At 50.7% G+C, this 22868-nt stretch overlaps 1 protein-coding gene across 2 annotated transcripts in view; it reads right to left on the reverse strand.

Moving 5' to 3' along the window:
- Positions 1-22868, reverse strand: part of LRRTM4 (leucine rich repeat transmembrane neuronal 4) — a 200100-nt gene that overhangs the window by 72218 nt on the left and 105014 nt on the right. The window lies entirely within an intron of this gene.

A 22868-nucleotide genomic window follows, 5' to 3' on the forward strand; every position in this document is an offset into this window, starting at 1 on the left:
ACCACCCCTGGGTGCTTCAAACCCTGTCCAGCCTGGCCTTGGACACTCCCAGGGATCCAGGGGCAGCCACAGCTGTTCAGGACGGCCTGTCCACCCTGGGTCCATGACTCCCTGTCCTGGCAAATCCCCGGAATCAACACTCCCAGAGCTTTTGTATTGAATTTGTTTTGGATTTGTTGGGTTGTAAGTTAATGAACGCCTCAGTGGCACCGGCTGGATAATGAGAACAATCACGTGGGATCTCCTGGATGTGACGCAGGGTAAAGGAGCAGATATTTCCTATTTAACCATTCCAAGGGTCAGCTCTGTGCACAGGCACCACAGAAAGGGAGGAAGGAAAAGATAAGGAACTCCTGAACAGATTTATTCCAAACAAACAGAGCGCTTGGCATTCACACAGGCAGCTCCAGCTTAATGAAATATTAAATTTAAAGCTTGGGCTGCTACACGAGCACTCCTGGAGTTATTTTATCCCACACAATCTGACTGCTATTTGAATTCCCTCCCATTAATGCTCCGGGTCAGTTCTGAACAGGCCAAGTGGAAACTGGAACACAAACACCACGACAGCCCATGGAAATTCACCTTCTTTACCTCCTGTCCCCTTTCCAGGACTCCTACTGAACAAAATTTGGCATTTTCACCTGCACCCAGGTAAAGATTTCCATGGGCTTGTCCCTCCCAAGCCCCTTTCCCTGACGGCTGCCTGTTGGAATTTTCCTGCAGCCAATGGAGTTAAAGGATTCTTCCACCACGAGCTTTGACTTTCAAATGGAAGCCTCGGGATCAAGACAAATCCATCATTCTAACGGCCAGGACGGAGCTGCTGGAGCCAAAGGAAATGAATCCGTGCCGTGGATCATTAGCCATGTGTGGAGTGCTGCTCCAGAATTAATGGATGCTGTGTCGTGCCCTGGGACTGCTGCAGCCCATTCCCATCAGCTGGAAAAGGACAGAGGGAAAATTCTGTTCTATTTTTTTTCCCTTTCTCTCTCTCTTTTCTTCCTTCCAGCCTCCAGAAAACTCACACTGCTGGGAGCTGCTGCACAGAGTAATTCTCGATGTGAGTAATTCATGCCCTGGCTCTGGGTAAGGGCTGCTGCTGAGCATTAACCCAAAGGTGAATCAGCAAACAGAACAGCACTAATGAGGAACTCCAACACCTTCCCAGGCACGGGACACTCCTGGCAGGAATGTCTGCCTTGGAATCAGGGCTTGGGCACCTGCACAGGAAAACAACAAAAAAAGCCTGATTTTACTGCTCAAATGTCAAACTTTGGTGCTTCTGGTTTGAGACTGGCCATGAAAACCAGGAATGCTGCTGCCTCTGGATCCTGCAGCAACCATAAAATCCTGGAATGGTTTGGGTTGGTTAAATCCCATCCAGTGCCACCCCTGCCATGGGCAGGGACACCTCCCACTGTCCCAACCTGGCCTCGGACACTTCCAGGGATCCAGGGGCAGCCACAGCTGCTCTGGGAATTCCATCCCAGCCCCTCCCCACCCTCCCAGCCAGGAATTCCTTCCCAGATAATAAACCCTGTGGGGAACTCGACATCCCCTAATTAACACTTGCCAGACATCCCCTAATTAACAATTACCAGACATCCCCTAATTAACAATTGTCACGTGCTGCCTTTTCTCTGAAGGTTTCCAAGTACTTTCTAAACCTTGGGATGCATCCCAGGGACTCAGTGAACGAACAGCTCCTTCAGGATTGTGAGCACTGCCAGAACCCGGAGAAAGGAGAAATCCAACCACGAAGCCTCCACTGGTGCAAAGCAACAACGACCCAGCACTAATTCCCAGCTCCAGCACCATGGGAGGGACCCCATGAAGCTGCAGCTGCTCAAAGACAGGCTCTATCCCACCTTTAAGGCTGGAAAATACAAATATAGGTAATATTCCAAGGAATCAGTAGGATTCCTCACTTATTAAGCCGTTTCCCAATTCTCTTACAGAATCCCTTCCCCGCACAGACATTCCAGGCGCTCCCTGGTAACTCCAGCAGTTTTGCAGGCCAGGAGATTTCCTGTCCCAGCTCATCCCATCCCACTTGTTTCTCCAGAAACCCCAGAAAATATCACAAGGACAGCTGTCTATTTTAAGGAAATCACTCCTGGCACATAAAAATATTGATCGGCCAAGAGATTTTCCCTTTCAACCAAAGCCTTTCCTGGCCGGGCACTGAGGTGGAGCAAGGCCCTGATTTCCTCCAGTCTGAAATGAAGGGAAGAGCTCGAGGAACAGCAAGTCTTGGATCCCCTCTGGTGACTGAGGCAGACTCATCTCCCAAAAGCTGCAAATATTCACGCCCAGCTGCACTTTTGTGCTTTATCTCAGGTGCTGCAGCGTCAGTGCCACCAAGCCCCAAAGGAACCGATTTTTACAGCTACTCGGAAGACCCCCTTAAAAAGAAAGAAATAAATAACCAGAAGGAGCTGCTGGAAGGGCAACGGATGCAAATTCAACATCTCCTGATTTTATTCCAAGCTTTTGCCAGTGACTTAATGAACAATCACAGACAAGCCACTTCACGTTGTTTCTCAATACATTAATTAGGAACAGCGACACTCATCTCCCAGGCAGCTCCCCGGCTGAAGGTGCTGTGTGGCAAAGATTTCCTTTTTATTGTGCTTAAAAATCCCACCCCCACTTGGGGATGCAAACAATTTGCCAGAATTTTCCACATCAAAACAAACAGCAACTCCCCCGGAGCAAGAACAACAAAGCTTTGTGCTCACCCAGGGGCACTGCTGAGGATCCAAATTCATTTGCCATGAAAAACGACAGATTTAGGGTCATGCTCCACTAAATAAAGGGAAAAAGGCTCAGGGAATTTCGTAGCAGGTTTGTTTTGTTTTTTTTTTCCCCATGCCTAACTATCCCATTTGGAAGAATTTATCATATATATTTATAAAAATAGACTTTCGAGTTGTCAACACTCCCAGTTCCTGCTGAATTTGCTTTCCAGGCCTTCTGGAGATGCCAAAGGAAGGGGAGGAGAAGCTGAGCCACCACCAGGACGTTCCCGTGTCCACTCCTCTGCAGTGGGGAACACAGCAGCGGATCCTCTCACACAGCTGGGGTTCACCACTCACCAGTGCATTGACACAAATGATTTCATTAATTTAATTAATTCAATATCCCAGCCAGAAGCTGGGGGAAGGAGAGGTTCTGCTGTGGTTCCCTGCAACAGATGGGAGGCATGGAAAAATGGCTTCACTTTCCACACTGAACACACAACATCCGGGAGTTGCTTTGGAATTAAAATCCAGAATGGTTTGGGTTGGAAAGGACCTTAAAGCTCATCTGGATCCAACCCCTGCCATGGGCAGGGAATCATTTTGCATCTGGTTTCATGTTTTATAGACAAAGTAAAGATGACTTCATCGTTGTCACATTGTTTTGGGTTCTGAGCTCTTGAATTCTGGATCTGTTGGAAATTCAGGAACAGAACAGCTATGGCTGAATTGGCTGAGCCAATTGGCTCTGCAGCGTGGTGACAGCTGCAGAGTCTGCATTGAAAATCCCATTTTTCATTGAATTTTTAGGAATCCAAACTTTCATGGACTTGCACTGGGTCACAGCCGTGTTCTGAGAGCTCCAGCTTGGCTCCAGCCAAGGACCACACCAATATTGCATCAGCTCCCAAAGAACCAGGCGGCACGGTGCCACGTTTCTGCTAAAGAAGGACAATTTGGGTGACTGAGTAAGGAAAATTTCAGTAGTATGGGTAACTGTGAGTAATTTGAGTAACTCTGGGGAGTTTGAGTAACTCTGAGTAACTCTCCCCACCTGTAGGAGCCACCAGGTCACAGCTGCCTCGAGCACCAGGAGGGTTTGGCCACCCCCAGGTCACACCTCGACTGCAGGGGTGTAAAACCAGACAGAAAGATAAAGATTATGTCCTTAAAACGTCTCACAGAAATGATGGAAAGAGCCAGAGTTTAATCTTAAAAGTCATCATTGATCATTTTAAGAACTCTTTGACGTCCCTCTCCTGAAACAATATCATTCTCTGTAATTATCCCTGCAATCTGGAGCTTTGGCACAGCGCGCTGGGAACCTCTGGAATCACGGCTGCAGTGAATTCCATGTGCTTTGCAGGCTTTCGAATAAATACAGGGGAGTGACCAGGCAGGAAGGAAATAAAGTGATCTGCCTGGCAAGGACTGCATGGCTGAGGTGATGTGGGGTGTGCAGAACGCAGTGGGTGTTTCCTTGCAGGAATTATCCCTGCACTGACACCGACAGCTCGGCCGGTGCCATCCAGCTGTGCCCTCCAAGCCCATCTGTTGTGGCAAAAGGGCTGTCAGAGCTCTCGTTTGTTAGTCCCAGCCTGATGTGTGCAGCCTTCCACGCCACAGCCTCTTGCAGGTGTTTGGGCTTTACAATCCTGCAGAAATTACCTTATTCCATGCGAATCCATCAAATTCAGCCAGTCCCAGCCACCCCCAGTGTCTGGTGCACAAACTGCCACTAAACTGCTAAATAAACAGTGCCAAAGAGGTAAAAGTGCCCAGTGAAGGAACTTTTTCACTGCTTATTATAATTGGATCTGGAAAAAGGATCAAACAGGATCGTTCTAGGACATGGAAAACATGAAACTGATAAAAAATCAGCCCGAATATCCTCTCCTCTGACCCCGGAGTTCATTTAACAGGTGTAAGGATGGAACAGAGACAAAAATAATTGAAGGAAGTATTTGTAAGATGCACAGAGCCAGGCAATGGCTGTGTAGTGGTTTGACATCCCCAGGCTGGGGTCTGGGTGGCAGCAGGATGCTGGTTAATCATGGAATCCCAAAATCCCTCAAAGCCCATCCAGTGCCACCCCTGCCATGGGCAGGGACACCTCCCCCTGTCCCAGGGTGCTCCAAGACCCGTCCGGCCTGGCCTGGGACATTTCCAGGGATGGGGCAGCCACAGCTGCTCTGGAAAACTCAAATAATACCTCAATAAACACCTCAATAAACACTTCAATAAACACCTCAATAAACACCTCAATAAGCACCCAATTCCCGCTGTCCTGACTCCCCAGGGACAGATTCTTTCAGGATGCAGAGCCCACAGCTCTCCCTGGAATTTGGCTCTTTGCTGTTCTCGTTGAGTGAGAGAAAGTGGAAATCTCTCCCCAGGCACATTTCGTGTCCCTAAATCTCACAGAAGTGGGAATGAGCTCCTCTCCTGACTAACCCCAGGGCTCTCCCTCACTCCCTCATTCCCAGGATTGTCACCACGAGGAAGCTCATCAGCATCTCGCTGTAAGTGAGCAAAGTTCACCAAGTCCAACGAGCTCAATTCCCGCTGCAGTCCGGCCTAACAAAGCTCTCCCTGACACCAGCAGCCAGAGCTGGGCTCAGTTCTGTGGGTCAGGCTCCTGCCTCCTTGGGGAGCACCCAAGGCACACAAACAGGAATGATACCATGGACAGGACGTGACTCAGCCCTAACTCAGCGCTGGTTTTGCTGAGCCCCCCCCAACTTGTTTACATGAGGAGAGCAGGACTAAAAGAAGGCACAGAGAGGCTGAAATGCAGAGGGGGAAGTGACAAAAGGCCGAGGAAATCATGGAACTGTGTAGGCAGGGGAAGATCGTTGAGTCCAACCATTCCCCAGCACTGCCAAGGCCACCCACGTCCCCAAGTGCCACATCCACTGTGACACCCCCCAGGGACAGGCACTCACCCCTGCCCCGGGCAGCTGTGCCAGGGCTGGACAGCCCCTTTTGGGAAGGACTTTCCCCAGTATCCACTCTGAGCCTCCCCTGGCCCAGCCTGAGGCCGTTCCCTCTCCTCCTGTCCCTGTTCCCTGCGAGCAGAGCCCGACCCCCCCGGCTGCCCCCTCCTGTCAGGGACTTGTGCAGAGTCACAAGGTCCCCCCGGAGCCTCCTTTGCTCCAGGCTGAGCCCCTTTCCCAGCTCCCTCAGGAGTTCTCCACTCCTGGACACTCTCCAACCCCATAACCCACCCCTGGACACTCTCCAACCCCATAACCCACCCCTGGACGCTCTCCAACCCCATAACCCATCCCTCAGCCTCCTTTTCTCCAGGCTGAGCCCCTTTCCCAGCTCCCTCAGCTGCTCCTGGTGCCCCAAACCCTTCCCCAGCTCCTTTCTCTGCCCTGCTCCAGCCCCTCCATGTTTTGGGGTGAGTGGCCCAAAACTGATCCCTGGTCCTGTGGCCACACTGGGGTGACACAACGCAGGTGCCCTTTGGCTCGTTGCCCATCTGGGCACACTCCAGGAGAATGATGGAAATCATTCCTTTCCTAAAGTCCAGGCAGACACCTCCACAGCCTTTCCCTCACTCACTCAATTACCTGGCTGAGATAATTATTCCTCTCTTTCAGGTCATTCAGAGCAGGTTTATTAATCGTACAGGAAAAAAAGGTGCCCACAATGTCTTCCATATTTCCTTTATTAATTTTTAATTATTTTCTCTTAATTATTAGGGCCCACTTTGCAGTGTCCTGGGTGAACGCTCATAATTAAAGTTCAAGTATTTGCTCTAAATTAAATCTGATCTCAGCTCTTGGGCAGAGGGAGGTGTGTGGGTTTTTTGGTTTTTTTTTCCTTTTGAACAGGGAATATTGAGGAAACACATTTGTTTCTGCCATCCACGGACGAGCTGCTTCTTTACAAGCCAAATATTCCCCCGAGTTAATGTGGAGGTGGTTACATAACTCAGATTATCAATTTGGGGTGGCATATGGGCAGAATAACAGCTCCAGCCCAGCTCTGGCATGCCAGTGACCATCACTGCTCTGTAAAGCACCTTGCTGGGGCCACACCATCATTTCATCCCTTGTAGAAAGAAGAAGACCTTCAATAGACCAAAAAAACTCAAGAAAAAACCCTTCAAAATGAGAAATGCATCACATTTTCCCACATAAATATTCCCTCAAGGCCACAAACCCCTGCCATGACAGAAGCACCTCCTGGCATGGCTGCAGTTTATTAATCCAGCCCCACTGCAAGGGAAAAAAATTCCATTGGGGGCACCACAAAGCCCCTTCTCCTCTGCCCCTCACCAGCAGGGAAAGCATCCAGCAGCTTCCTGTTAAAATTGGGATGAACACTATGAAATACCACCCTGAAAGCTCTTCACTCCCGTTTTTCTACAGCCCAGAAGCTGCCTGCAAACAACCCCAGAAAATTCCCAATCCAAGGCAAACAAGTCCTGAAATTTCCCAATCCAAGGTGATTTTTTGTGCTCTTGTTGGATCCCTTTTGGTTGGACGGATTTGTGCTTTAATCTCACCTGACTCTGCGTCAGTTCTCCCAGGGATGTTGATGGAATAGCAGAGAATTCCATTGGTTTTAGTGAGGCTGAAACCTGTCCTGGAGAATGGATATATAAAAATAAAAATAAAAATAAAAATAAAAATAAAAATAAATATAAATAAACCTGTACCTATGGACCTGTCATGCTGCTCACTCCTCCGGGTTTGACCCTGCAGGACAGCCCCGCCTTTCCATGGTTTGAAAAGCACCGAGAACTTCCCTGATACCGTGAATTCCAGGGCTGCACTTGTCCAGAACTCAAACCTAGCACTTTCCTCCCCTCATTCCATCTAATCCTCATGGTCTGTACAGTCCTTGCTGGTTGCGCTTTTCAAGACTGAGCACACAATTTACATGTCTGGGCTAAGCAGTGGAACTCTGAGCTTCAGGAAGGCAAGAAACCACCCAAATTCATCTTTTTATTTAACAATTCTATTCTTCAAGCATAATTCCTTGTTCCTTACACTGGTGTGTCACACCATTTCTCAAATATTCTGTGAAGACCTTTTGCAGTGTGAGGGCCCCACAGCATTTGAAAACAAGGGGAAATCTGGAGAAACAATCCCAGATCACAAAGTCTTAAAGCAGAACTGCTCTGGAGGAGATTATCCAGAGTTCTGATCAGTTGGAAATGCAGAAGAACGTTCTCCATGCTCCCTGCAAGATCATTCCCGACATTTCTGGGAACTATTTTCAGGCATTTGATCTGTGCTGGCGTCAGTTGTTGCTACCCGGAGTAATCTCCTTTCACAGGAAAATGAAAAGGCTCCGTGAGATTATGTAAAGTCAGCCAGGAATAGCAGTGAGCCTAAATACCCGGATGGATGGACAGGAAGCAGCCAGGCAAGGAGGAATCCTTGGGAAGCACCAACGTTCGGTGCCTCCAGCAGGAGTTCACCCACTTGGGCTGGATCTGCAACATCTTGAACTGATCCTTTAGGCAGGCTTGGGGCGGGGATTTTGGGAGGCTGGAGCAGCTCTGGAAGGGCTGCAGGATCAGCCAGGACTGAGCTGAACCACGAAGACTGAAATTTCTCATTTTTGGCACTGGAGCAAAGCTGGGCCCTGTCTAAAGCTGAGTCAGGTCTAAAGCTGAGACCTCTCTAAAGCTGAGTCAGGTCTAAAGCTGAGACCTCTCTAAAGCTGAGTCAGGTCTTAAGCTGGGCCCTGTCTAAAGCAGAGACCTCTCTAAAGCTGACTCAGGTCTTCCTGTGTGTTTCTTACGGGAGGAACATTTTGTTCCTCAGGGGAGGGAAAGTGAAGTGATTCAAGCACATTTCAGCTTTACCAGTTCTTACGCTTTTTAAGCAGCATTTTCTCTTTAGTTTCTGGTTGGTTTTTCTTTCTGTGTGCACTTTTTAATTCCTTTCCCTCCATCCCTGTGATTCCTCTGCTCCATGGAATGAAGAGCCTGAAGCAGAACCCAGCTCTAATCCTGACCGCGATCACGCAGCCCCTGATTGCCGGGAAAAGCTTGGCAGGAGCGAGCTGGAGCTCCCATTTCTTCTGAACCAGGTTAGGGTGAGGGTGTTCCCAGGCAGGAGACCCAAATTCCCGCTGCTGGCTCCGTGTGAGGTGCCTGGGGCCCTCAATTCCCTCTGGGCTGCAATTCCCAGATGTTTGATTCCCATCTTTGGGCTGCCGGTGCTGCTGGACGTGATCAGCAGCTTGCAGAGAAAATCGAGGGGGAAGCAGTCAGGAATTTTGGGTGGTTTTTTTGGAGCTCTTGGATTTCATCTCAGCATTTTGGGACTTCTGGAAGACTAAAAAGGTAAATTTTCACATTCCTCTGATATTTCTGCTCATCTACTGCAGTGTTCTGCTGCTTATCTGGAGCAGAAGCTCACAGAAAAGGGATGGCAGAGCTCACACACTCTCCCACCACCCTCAGAAACCCCAAACCCCAGGAGTGAGGAAGTTACAACTGGTTTGCTCCAAGGGAGAGGAATGATCAGCACTTCCCCCAGACCCGTGAGCTGGGCACGTGAACGCCTCCCCAGCACACTGCGATGAAACCTGCAGGGAAATTGCTCACAGGGCCGTTTTCCCCTCTCAGTCCCGTGTGCAGAGCCCGGGAGCTCCTCTGAGGCCCACGATAATCATATTTCTGGGCAGGCAGAGGTCACAGCGCTGCTCTCCAGGCGCTGATTTTTGCCTGGGAAAAAACATCCCCTGGATGGAGCAGGGAATAAAGCAGAGCAGGGAGAGCACTGCAGCAGAGAAAGGAAAATCCAGGGTAGTGCTCCTCTGAGCAGAACATGCAGGAGAACTGCCCTGGGTGGTGGCTCAGGGTCTCCCGACATCGGGTGGAGCTGCTGGAAGAACTCTCCTAGCTGTAGCTCCTGCCAGTGGCTGGGATCAACTTTTTAGGCACTCCCCGGCTCATTTCCTGTCAGTTTATGGCTCCTGGCACCCCAAATCCCCCGAGCCTTGGTCCCACTGTCCTGCCCTCAGCTGAAAGCTCCCTGCCCGTGCTGTGAGGCCGCCAGGGCCCAGGAACTCCTGGGGACAAGGTGGTGATTCCATCGTTCGCATGGAGCTTCCCCTGGAGCTCCCAGTGCCGGCCCCACTCCAGGTCCCTTTCCCTGGCCCTGCATCCCAGCTGCCAAATGCCCTGGCACCTCCAGGCTGCATTTCTGAGCAGCTCTGGTCTCTATGCAGTGGCTCTGCACTGGAAATCAATTTTATACCCATCTTGTTCAGCACAAGATCCTTCAGTGTTTACAAATTTGGCCGCAAGTCACAACTAGAAATATTATCTTTTATCCTCCCCCCACCTCCAATCCCTGCCTGTCCATTAGATCACAGCAGAAATTCAGGATAATAAATATAAAAACTGTCAATGCCACGCCAGTACCTAAACCCTGTAGTTTCCTCCTGAAACTAACACGGAGGAGAATAAAGTTTAAAACAGATTTCAAGTCACCATAATTAGGAAATCTGTGACAGTGTGAACATGAAAAGCCAAAGGCACACTCTGCTTTTAATTCATTCCACTCCTTACAAACAATACAGATGCTCCAGAGGCAGGAATTGCGTTCTCTCCCTGCAAGCACGGCGAGAGGCAGGAACAATGGGATGTGACGGTGATGGAATGCCAGCCTTTACGGCTGATTCCAGCCCGCTGTACCACTGCAAACTCAAGGACTGCACTGCTCCCTGTAAAGCAATTAATCTTCCTCCTCCCAGCCTCTCATCTCCCAAGTGAGCGTGAAAGTCCCTGTGCCTCCCGTGGCTGGAGTGAGAAACTCCGGAGCTGTCTGCACGCGGAGCATTGGTGATGAGGTGCTCGTGCCTCTGGGGGATGAAATGCCTCCAGATTTAAGGTTTCTGAAGATTTCCTTTGTGTGGCTGCTCCAAGAGTCCTCCAGGCCTGACAAGGCTGTGGCATCAGGAGCAGTGCAGGTGACAGAGCTGTGCCCAGGGAAAAGTGGGGTTATACCCCCTTTGTAAACGTGTTTTGTCACGTTAAAGCGTTAAAAGCTGCCAAGGGCAGCAAAGTTTCCCCAGGCCAGGCTGGACGGGGCTTGGAGCCACCTGGGACAGTGGGAGGTGTCCCTGCCCATGGCAGGGGTGGCACTGGATGGGCTTTAAGGTCCTTCCCACCCAAATCCTTCGGGGATTCGAAATAAATAAACAAACAATCTCAGGATAAATGCTGTAACTATAAATGCTGTAACTATATCAAAGGTGCTGCCATTTTCCTGCTGCCAAAAACCTCAGGACTCCAGGAGGCAGCCCATACCGGGAATGAACATCCATTGCTCATCTCACCCACGGCCAGAGGCAGCTGGATCCTCGGGAATCCCTGTTCACCCCAGGGAGCAGCAAAGCTTTTTGGCTGACCTGGTCCCTCCTCTTCCCTCTCTCTGGGTTCTGATCCCCAGCCAGGGCTCAAACCTTGCAGAATTGAAACTCGGCTCCTACAGCTTCCAACTGCTCTCCCTTTTCTGTCCCTGATCATCCTGACTGATTGCTGTGGATGGACACAAACAGGGAGCGTTTGCCAGGCAAGCAACGAGGGGATCACAGCTGTGCCAGGGAGAGAGATCTCAGTTTCAACCCAAACAAAGCCCCAAACGAGCCAAACCCCGGCAGCACGGAGATAGGGATCTGTTCTGCACGTCTGGAGCTGATTCACGGTGCTTTGGTGATGTTATCAGGGAACTGAAATAAATATGTCTGAAATTTGCATGTGTCTACTTTATCCATTTATATCAGCAGGGCTTCCAAGTCTTTTATCAAGAGAGCACAGCTAATGACAGAAGGGAAATGCTAATTCTGTTTGGTGGCTCTTCCTCCATTCAAGTTCTCTGATCAGGCAGACAAATTAAGAAAGATTGTGAGCTTCTCCAGGAGCCATTTGTTCGACATCTCCCCAGACCAACGCCTGACACACGGAGCATTCTGTGCAATAGGATTTTATTTGTCATGTTGGGCCAGAAGCAGCAGTTAATAATTCACTGCACAGCTCCGCGAGGCTCCCTTGCTCTCTTTCACACAACCTTGCAGTTTCACAGGCTCGTGCTAGGAGCAGCTTAAAATAGTCTGTTATCAGTGCTGCCGTCGCTGTCGGAGCCCCGGCAGAGGCACTCGCTGTGATCGTTCTGACAAGGGAACAAAATAAACAACCAGGAACTTCGGGAAGGACATGGACACGTGGAATTCATCCCCACGGGATGGCGACTCTGGAGCTCAGACCCAGAGAGATGGAAAAGAAGGGCAAATCACCAACACTCAACTGCTCTCCCAACCTTGTCCCTGGAATCATGGAATGCTTTGGGTTGGAAGGGACCTTAAATCTCACCCAATCCCACCCCTGACACGGGCAGGGACACTTTGCACCAGACCAGGTTGCTCCAAGCCCCGTCCAGCTTGGCCTTGGAGTCATCTCTGGTTCAGATTTGGATTTTCTGCTTCCCCAAGTCCTCGCTGCTGGCACATCATCACCTGCTTGGGGTGCCTGAGGTCAGAACAGTCAGGCTCAGGTCAAGGTGCCTGGAAATAATAGGATTGGAGAACACAGGCAAATATTCCAAGGAGCCAGGCTTGGTGCTCTCTGATCACCACAGAAACTGCAAAAGCCCTGAATAAAACTCTCAAGTAAGAAAAGGAGTTCAGAAATGGCACCTCCTCGGAGTCCAGCACACTGCGCTTAATCCTGCAGGGTCAGGACACTTCCCGTCCTCAATCTCAAATCTGCCATTTCTGATTTAGCTCAGCTCCCTGATTTCCAGGCTCGTGGACGAGGTGTCAGCTCCGAGTGTCACCCCGGACTTCACTGCACACAAAGGCAGCAATTCACACATCCCCGAGTCTTCAGGGCAAGAAATAATATTGTTCTCTGTGCTAACAGAGAGAGAGCTGCTCCTGTCAGCCGTGAGCTGCCCACCCCAACCCCCCCCACAGCTCAGTCCAGGGCTCTCTCCCGCTGGGAGCAATCCCATGGGAGTGCAGGTGAACACCTCACCCGAGCATCCCAGAAATGCTCTGACTCCCCAGGGGGCAGCTTTAGGGTTTGATCCAATAAAACCCTGGCAGAGGAGCCATTCCCAGTGCTGCCTTAAGTGCTGGCAAGGTCATCCTGAGGGTCAGCAGAACCCAAAAAGAGAGGGGTCACTGCTCAGTCCAGAGGTGAAGGAAACTCCAGGCACAGGGAAACTTGTGGCTGAGGGAGTTGGGATTGTCCAGCCTGGAGAAGGGAAGGCTCCAGGGACACCTCAGAGCCCCTTCCCAGGCCTAAAGAGGCTCCAGGAGAGCTGGAGAGGAACTGGGGACAAGGGATGGAGGGACAGGACACAGGGAACGGCTTCCCAGTGCCAGAGGGCAGAGATGGATGGGATATTGGGAAGGAATTCCTGGCTGTGAGGGTGGGGAGGGGCTGGGATGGAATTCCCAGAGCAGCTGTGGCTGCCCCTGGATCCCTGGCAGTGCCCAAGGCCAGGTTGGAGCCCCCTGGGACAGTGGGAGGTGTCCCTGCCCATGGCAGGGGTGGCACTGGGTGGGATTTAAGTTCTTTTCCAACCCAACATTCCATGATTCTGTGACATTTCCCTTCTCCCAGCCTGCTGTCCGTGTCCAGCTCAGTTTGTTCCCACAGGAGGGACAGCCCCTGCTCCTGGCCCTGCACTGCAAACCCTCCCGGGGCTCCCAGCACCTCCCGACCCCTTCCCACTCCTCATAACGGGACGCTGCTCCACAGGCTCAGGGGGGAGAAACTGCAGGAGAATCCCAACGCCCGTTTCCTCCAGGAAATGGGGAATTGGTGGTACAGAACATCAGGGCTGTGGGGCAGAGCAGCGGGAAAAGGGCAGAGCAGGATGCTGCCAGTGCCACTGGACTTCGAACACTACAGGAATTCCCAAAAAACTGGACTTTGATGGATTCTGTACAAGCATGTGGACACAGCTGTGGGATTGGGTGGGACACAGCTGTGGGATTGGGTGGGACACAGCTGTGGGATTGGGTGGGTCACAGCTGTGGGTTTTTGGGTCACACCTGTGGGATTGGGTGGGCACAGCTGTGGGTGTTTGGGTCACACCTGTGGGTTTGTGGGTCACAGCTGTGGGATTGGGTGGGCACACCTGTGGAATTGTGTGGGTCACACCTGTGGGTTCTGGGGTCACACCTGTGGGTGTTTGGGTCACACCTGTGGGATTGTGTGGGTCACACCTGTGGGTTCTGGGGTCACACCTGTGGGTGTTTGGGTCACACCTGTGGGATTGTGTGGGTCACACCTGTGGGTTCTGGGGTCACAGCTGTGGGTGTTTGGGTCACAGCTGTGGGATTGGGTGGGTCACACCAGTGGGATTGTGTGGGTCACAGCTGTGGGATTGGGTGGGTCACACCTGTGGGATTGGGTGGGTCACAGCTGTGGGATTGGGTGGGTCACAGCTGTGGGTTTGTGGGTCACACCTGTGGGACTGGGTGGGTCACACCTGTGGGATTGGGTGGGTCACACCTGTGGGTGTTTGGGTCACACCTGTGGGTGTTTGGGTCACACCTGTGGGTTCTTGGGTCACACCTGTGGGATTGCGGGTCACACCTGTGGGATTGTGGGTCACACCTGTGGGTTCTGGGGTCACACCTGTGGGATTGCGGGTCACACCTGTGGGATTGTGGGTCACACCTGTGGGTTCTGGGGTCACACCTGTAGGTTCTTGGGTCACATCTGTGGGTTCTTGGGTCACACCTGTGGGTTCTTGGGTCACACGTGTGGGTTTGTCTGCACGAGGCCAGCCAGGAGGGGAGTTTGGTTGCAGCCTAAGGACACAAACCCTGCAGAAGAGGAAACTCAGAGCAAACAGCCAGGGGAATCCAAATTCCTTCTCTCACCATTGCACTGTGCTTTATCTCCGGGATATGCAGCCAGATGGGAGTTAGGAGTAAAATCCATATGTTTTCCTAAAAAAAAAGCCCACAGAAACCTCTCAGAGTGTGTTTGTGGAATTAATCAGCTGAGGGGCAAACATCACACATTTGTCATGTGTGTGAGCAGTGTTGGTATCACCAGCACTGAGTTTTTCCATTACCAACTCTGATGTTTGGAATTTAATATTCCCAACTGTGGAAAAAACCCCAAAACTTTGGACTGAATTCACTGGGAATCAACTGGAACCTTTGTGGCACTAAGAAGGATTATACTTATTACTGAGCTAAAAAATCTGTAAGGCAAAAAAATGGGAAAAAGCCATTCCTGATGGATGCAAAAATCAACATAAACACTCTTTCATACCTATTCTTTTATAGGAATATCAGTTAAATTCCAAACACTGGGAACAATTTGCAGGCAGCACAAACAAGCCTGGCTAGAGGATTAATTATAATGGCCAGGAACACTTCAAAGGAAGATGTTTCTCTGCTTTCAAAGCTTTGCCAATAAACGTGTAAATAACCCGAGTCCCAAAGAAGGAGGTGCTAAGATCATAATTCTGAGAATTTCTGGCTAAAAGGTGTTTTTATGATTAGGACAGAAATTAAAAAAGAAGAGGCTGGGAACTTCTATCCCCGTTGTAATTGAGATATTGTTCCTCAAAGGGATTTATGAATATTTCCCGGTTCGGTGCAAGCCCTCAGGGATGGGTTAAAGCGGGTGCCTGGTCCCACATTTTCACTACAAACACTGCAGTTCCATATTATTTAGCCCCAGGACAGGGGTGACTCCCTGGTTTTGCTTTTAGAGGTGAAGGAAGCAGCTCCAGTGGTTGTTTCCACAAATAACCTGCTTAAAGGATCTCCCTGGGTGTGGAGGAGCAGCGCCCCAGCAGCTGCTGCTTCCTCCTGCCTCCTTTTCCTGCCCTTTGCCTGCAGCCAGAGGTGTTCCTGCAGTGGGAATAACACCTGATTTCAGGGATTTGGGAATGATCAGAAAATTAGCCCCGGAAAAGGCAAATGCTGCCAATTTGTTGATTCAATTTCTCTAATTATTAGAATAAAATCTTTATTACAGTAAACACCTTTTATCGTAACCAGCAACAGTTCCATACAGTCTGACCCACAGACGAGCTCCATCCCAGGAGAACAGCTGGGATTTCACAGAACCACAGAACAAACCGGGTTGGAAAACACCTTTGAGATCACCAAGTCCAACCTATGACCCAAAACCCATCTTCAACCCAACCACGGCACCGAGTGCCACATCCAGGCTTTGTTAAACCCCTCCAGGGACGATGACTCCAGATTCCAGTGCCCAACCACTCTTCCAGAGAAGAATTTTCTCCTGATGTCCGACCTAAACCTCCCCTGGTGCAGCTCAAGGCTGTGTCCTCTCCTCCTGTTGCTGTCGCCTGGGAGCAGAGCCCGACCCTCCCCTGGCTGCCGCCTCCTGTCAGGGACTTGTAGAGAGTGAAGAGGTCTCCCCTGAGCCTCCTTTTCTCCAGGCTGAACAGCCCCAGCTCCCTCAGCCATGCCTCACAGGGCTTGTGCTCCAGGCCCCTCACCAGCCCTGTTGCCCTCCTCTGGACATGTCCAAGCATCTCCACGACCTTCCTGAACTGAGGGCCCAGAACTGGACACAGCACTCGAGGTGCGGCCTCACCAGTGCCGAGCACAGGGGAAGAATGACCTCCCTGGCCCTGCTGGCCACTCCATTCCTGATCCAGGCCAGCATTCCTGATGCCATTGGCCCTCTTGGCCACCTGGGCACACTGCTGGCTCATGTCCAGCCTGCTGTTGACCAGCACCCCCAGGCCGTTTCTGCCTGGCTGCTGGCCAGCCACTCTGTCCCCAGCCTGTGGCGCTGCAGGGGTTGTTGTGGCCAAAATGCAGGACCTGGATGTCTTGTTGAACCTCACATGGTTGGATCGGGCCCCTGGATCCAGCCTGTCCTGGTCCCTGTGCAGAACCCTCCTACCCTCCAGCAGATCCACACTCGCACCCAGCTCGGCGTCATCGGCAGATCTGCCGGTGGTGGACGCAATCCCCTCGCCCAGACCATCAGTGAAGGCATTAAACAGGACTGGGCCCAGCTCTGATCCCTGGGGGCACCACCGGTGCCACCCACCACCAGCTGGGTGCAGCACCATCCCCACCGCTCTGGGCCCGGCCTCCAGCCAGTTCTTAACCCAGCGAAGGCTGAGCCTGCCCAAGCCGTGGGCTGCGGCTTTTCCAGGGAATGCTGTGGGAGACGGTGTCAAAGGCTCTGCTGAAGCCCAATAGACACATCCAGAGCCCTTCCTGCATCCACCAGGTGGCCACCTGGTCATTAAAGGAGATCATTTTATGGAGGAAAACTTGGATTTTCCCCTGCAAACATAGCTCTGGTGACAGAACTTGTGTGACAAATCAGAACTTGGTAGAGGATGCCCAGAGCAGCTTTGTGCAACCCCCTGCTCTTTATGTCAAAGCTTTTAATGCATCACCGGCTTTTCGGGAGTCTGCGAGGGGATGTTGTGTCTGCAGGGGAATGGATTTGGATGTGCCAGCAGAGGAATCTCTGGGTGTGTGGTGGAGCACGGGTTTGATGCTGGAAAACGGCACTGGCCTCAGTGGTTTGGGAGGTTTGGGCAGAATTAAGCATCCTCCCACTTCCTGGGAAACTCATGACTTGAAATGCACATAATGCACTCTGCAATACTTGTTTTTTATATGTATAGAAAGAGATATAATTCTATAAAATCTATGTAGTTATATAAAATCTATATAATTATATAAAAATAGGTATAGATATACATGTTCATACATATATGAACATGAACATGAACATGAACATGAACACGAACATAAACATAAACATAAACATAAATATAAATACAAATATAAATATATATAAATCGTGTGTCTCTTTGCAATCCTATAAATCTGAACAGAAAATACAGCAAGTGTGGGGCTGCCCACATCCCACATTTGGATACAAGAGAATTCTCCATTTCCTAGTTCTTAACTCCTGCTAATCTCAGAATTGAATTATTCTTACAGGGTGTCCCCAGGACCTGCCGAGCTGAGGAGATTCCCTGTGGGATGGGATGGGATGTGTGGCTATGGAAAAGCATTTGAAAGGTTCCTGAAGAGCCTGAGCTGATCCAGCAGCGTAATCAGGGAGGACAAATAAAGTTCAAATCTAAAACCCCCCAGTTTTTCCCCTCGTTCAAGCACAGCTCGAGCCCTCTCTGCCTGGGGCTGTGTGGGCAAAAGTCTGAGGGTATCCCAGCAAATGAGGGATTTGGGAAAACAAGGGAAAACCCAGACATTTGGCTGTGCAGCATCCAGTGAGATGGATGGTGAACGACAGGTGTGGAATTCTCATTAAATCCCTGTGTTGGTGAAGTTTAATTAAAGTCATTGTTACACATCAGATCTGTAATTAGGCAAATGCTGTGCCCTGACTAAAAACCAACGTGATTGTAACTAAAGGCTGGAAACAAAGAGAACTGGAGCTGACAGCAACGTGCACAGGCAGTTCTGAGCCTGTGCTTCAGCTCTGGGTGGATTTATCCCTCAGACCCAGCCTGGAGCTGGGCCACGCTTCCCCCAGGCAGAATCACAGAGTCCTGCAATGGTTCAGCTGGAAGGGACCTTAAACCCCATCCCAACCCATCCCATCCCACCCCGGCCATGGGCAGGGATGCCTTCCCCTATCCCTGGGTGCTGCAAGCCCTTCCAGCACTTCTAGGGATGGGGCATTAAACAAGGAATCTAAACTGGGTAAGTGTTGCAGTTCAAATTCCTGGTTTAAATCTGGATGCCTTACAAAAGTTAAAATTTACCTCCCTTTTCCATGGGAAGGGTCTGTGTCCATCTTTTCCTTTGAGCACCATCAGATTCAGCCTGAAAGCTCGAGTTTAGCAGCTTTTGCTGCAGCACAAATATATCTATTTATATATTATAATATTTTCAGTAGCAGCAGGGTCAAAAGGAGCAGAAACCATTTTAATGCTCCTCCCGTTCCTGCTGGAGCCATTGGATCTCCTTAAGGGGATTCCAGCCCAGGGTCTGGAAGCCATATGAGACCACCCACTCTAATCCCGTTTGCTTTCCCCTCCCTCCCCTCTCCCTCCCTGCTCTCCCCTCTGGATGCTCTGGGTCTGTCACGTTCCAGGGGGACTCAGAGCCGAGGTCAGAGTGATTCCCTCTCTGAACATTCCTGGGGATTACCCAGAACGGGGGATTAGAGCAGTGCAGGCAGCTGGAAACCTCATCCCCCCTCCTGCCTCCCCCTGCTCCCCTGCCCGGGGTGGGAGGGGGAAGATACCCACAGAGATGGACACGTGGAAGGTTACAGTTTTGGCACTCCACCAAAAACAACATGGACACGTTGTTTTTGGTGGAGTGCCCCCAAGTTAACCTTCAGCCTGTGTTTTATCTCCTTTCTGGAAAAACAAGGAATAACTGGTTGGATCGTGGGGTGTGAGAAGTCAGAACCGGCTTGGGAAAAAGCTCAGGGCTGCAGCCAGGGATAACACTGAAAGATTTCAGGGAGAGAGGAGCCCAGACTGGGTGATCTGGAGGTTCCTTCTGGCTTCTAGAACACATGGGAAGGAATCTGCGAGCCAGCTGATTGTCCCGGTGTTCTCAGCCTCAGCTCGGGGCCGCTGAAGGAACAGCCCCACACCACCGGCTCAGGCAAGGGGAAGTGGAAGCACAACGAGGGGCAAAAGGTTTCTAAGGATTTATTTTGGCCCCTGCTAGACAAATTCTGTCCTTAGGGAAAGCTGCACATTCCTGCTTGTTCTCTGTCCCATGGCTGGCAGCAAAAAGAAGTCCCACGGGTTTAGAGCAGGAATCACTGATCAGATTCTGATCAGATCCCACTGAATTTTAGGCAATTTATCATTAAGAAAGAGCCCAAACCTCACTAACCCTCCATGCACAACCACCTGGTGTTTGGTTTTTAGGGAGCTGGAGGTTTGTTATTGCTCTCTGTTGTTTCTGAGGTCAAACTGCTAGCAAAGGAGCACGGATTTCACATCCCTGTAGCACCAAAGTACCCCCAAATCCCAGGAAAGCAGCCAGGAAAAGCCGACCCAGCGCCCAGGTCCCGTGGAGAGCAGGGGGCAGCGCACAGTGTCGCCCGTCTGGTGACACAAACCACCGTGGCAACACCTCCCTGGCACTGATGCAAACAGTACAACAAGAATTCCAGTGCTGAAAGAGGAGGGAAAGGGAGAATAATTCCACCAGACACAGACACAGCTGTGCTTAAATTAAAATATAAAGCCCAAGCAGGCTTAGAGAATGTCCTGATTAGCCTTGAAAAACTGCTGTGCATTAAAGAGACCCCAGAATATATTTCATTTTTTTCAGTCCAGCAGAGGAACCCACTGATGCTCTGCCATTTGTTCATTTACAGCAAATATTAACATGAGGCCCAATTTTCTGCCTGGCAAAATCATTTTAATTTTTACCAAGACGAATGTTTGGAAGGGTGAGGAATAATTAAATCATTTTCTACTCCAAAAGAAGCCTCACGGTCTCGTCGTGGGGTTCCAGTGTTTTGTAAATCATCTAATGATTTTCTGCTCGTTTAAATATTGCCTCCCCATCCCAAACTGATTAGCCAAGGGAAAATGTACAGGGTGGAGGCACCAAGTTCCTAAATCATCCCGAGATTTCCTACTCCTGGGAATGTCCCTCGGCCTGGGAAACTGGAATAATCAGCAGGGCCGAATTCCTGTCTGGGAAGTTCCTCCTTCACTTCAAAATGCTGCAAAAAGACAAAGAAATTGCAACTTAAATTGCGAAATTTGAAATGAGCTCTTCAGCCACTGTAAGGGAAAACTCCCTCAATTTGCTCAAGGGCCTGCACTGGTAGGAACGGGGGCACAGGTGTGGACAAAGGCGGATCCTGGCCCTGCAGAACTCCCTGGAAGCTGCTCTAGAGCGGGGATGAATGTGCCCCTGCTGGGATCACAAGGAGCCCGCAGAGCCCCCAGGTCTGCCCCACACACCCGGAGCTCAGAGCTGGAGCACCCAAACCCCGGCCAGGACACACAAACCAACCCTGTCAGAGCGGGGCGAGAAAGGAGATTCACATTCTGAACTCGAAAATCAACTGGTTCCTGTCAGAAACTAAAGAGTGGGACCAGAGATTCCTTCAGTATCAATTCAAAGATTTCTTTTCTTGCCATAGTGAATCTGGAATTCGCCTCTGCTCAATGACAGAAAACCAAGTTTTAAAAGCACGAGGCTCATATGCAGGCACTGAATTTTTAAAGGACTGGGGGTTTTTTTAGGGGGGAAGGAAGAATATGACAAGTTAACAATGGTTGCAAATTATATTAAAATCTTATTGAAAAGCAAGGAGGGCTTGCTTGCTCTCACAGGCAGCAAAACTGTAACCTTCCAAAAGCATCATTATTCTGCTGCTAAAATGACAAAAAAATAACCCTCTGCCCCCAGAGATAATGCAATTTATTAGTATTTCAGTGCTGAATGCACTTGTCAAATATTTAATCATCCGATTCTTTACATTGAAAACTCTGCAGAGGGAATCTGCCACTGGGGAATAGTAACAATCCACAGAAGTGGGAATATTTTGGAGGATTTACGGAGAAGAACCGGAGGTATCAGTAGGGAAGATGGTTCTGCTGCTATTGTGCGCTGGGGAAAAGCTCAGGAGTGGCTGGCAACGGGGAATGTGGGAACAGCAGGGCTCGTCCAGGCCTTCATTTGCTCGATGCACACTGGAGAGAAGATTCGCACGCCGGGGTTTTGGGCTGTCCTGGCACACAGGGAGCGGAGATTCCTGGTAAAGGGGTGCGGGAGCAGCAGACCTGGGGAATGTGCCCCTGGAAGGCTGCGGGGTGTGGAGATTCTGTGATCTGTGATCCCTGCGAATGAGGGGAGCACAGCCGGAAGCTCCTGAGGCTGGGGGAGCCCCAGAGGCTGGTGGAGCTCCAGAGGGTGGTGGAGCTCCAGAGGCTGGGGGAGCTCCAGAGGCTGGGGGAGCTCCAGAGGGTGGTGGAGATCCAGAGGGTGGTGGAGATCCAGAGGGTGGTGGAGCCCCAAAGGATGGTGGAGCTCCAGAGGCTGATGGAACCCCAAAGGATGATGGAGCTCCAGACACTGGTGGAGCCCCAGAGGGTGGTGGAGCCCCAGAGGGTCGTGGAGCTCCAGAGGGTCGTGGAGCTCCAGAGGGTCATGGAGCTCCAGAGCTGGCCCTGACAGACAGCGTGAGATGCTGGAGGCTGGGGACAGGACAGGACAGGACAGGACAGAATCTCAGTCTCACTCCTGGACTTCCCTCTGGCTCCCTGAGCACCAAGGCCTGAGCTGACAGAGGGAACAGAATTGAGTTTAACTCAGAATTGAACAGAGCTGACACAGCTTCCTTAACTCTGCACCATCCTCTGGCTCTTTCCTGCCCAGTTCCTTCAACACTTTGCTTTTCTTCTCCTCCCCAGCTGCCTCCTCCCTCCCAGCCCACCCATTCCCACTTTCCCTCTCGATGTAAATCAGGAGTGCACAGAAAATCTCCCTGATAAAACACCTGCCCACTTTAGAGCAATCCCCAGTGCTGACAAGTGACCTTCCATCAAACTCCATCCACGGGTGCCAGGAAGAATTTCAAACCTGTCCTGTTTGAGGAACCTGGGTGCTTTAACCTGCAGAGATTTATGGCTCCAGAGAATATTTAACTCATGAATGAGCTGATTGTTGTTGGCCTCACTTTGTAACAGAGCACTTTGAGTCAGCAGCGTGGTGGACTGAAGCCTTCCTGCAGTGAAATGTGTTTCCATCTGTCATTTCCCAGGAATCCAGCTCAGCACTTCCAGCAAAACCCCTGCCCTGCTCCTTTAGCTCCATTTCTCACCCTCCATTTGCCATCTGTGGATGTGACAGGGACAAAGCAGAGAGCTCATTCCTCGACCCAGAGCAGCAACATTCCAGACACAAATGGGAGTCAGGAGGCAAAACCAGACCCGGGAATGTATGGAAGCACATCCCAGCCATGGAAGCGCATCCCATGGAAGCACAACCCGGCCATGGAAGTGCATCCCATGGAAGTGCATCCCAGCCATGGAAGTGCATCCCAGCCATAGAAGCACATCCCATGGAAGTGCATCCCAGCCGTGGAAGCACATCCCATGGAAGCACATCCCAGCCATGGAAGCGCATCCCATGGAAGCACAACCTGGCCATGGA

This window comes from Corvus moneduloides, chromosome 27 (assembly GCF_009650955.1).
Source record: "Corvus moneduloides isolate bCorMon1 chromosome 27, bCorMon1.pri, whole genome shotgun sequence".
In the NCBI taxonomy this organism is placed as follows: Eukaryota; Metazoa; Chordata; class Aves; order Passeriformes; family Corvidae; genus Corvus; species Corvus moneduloides.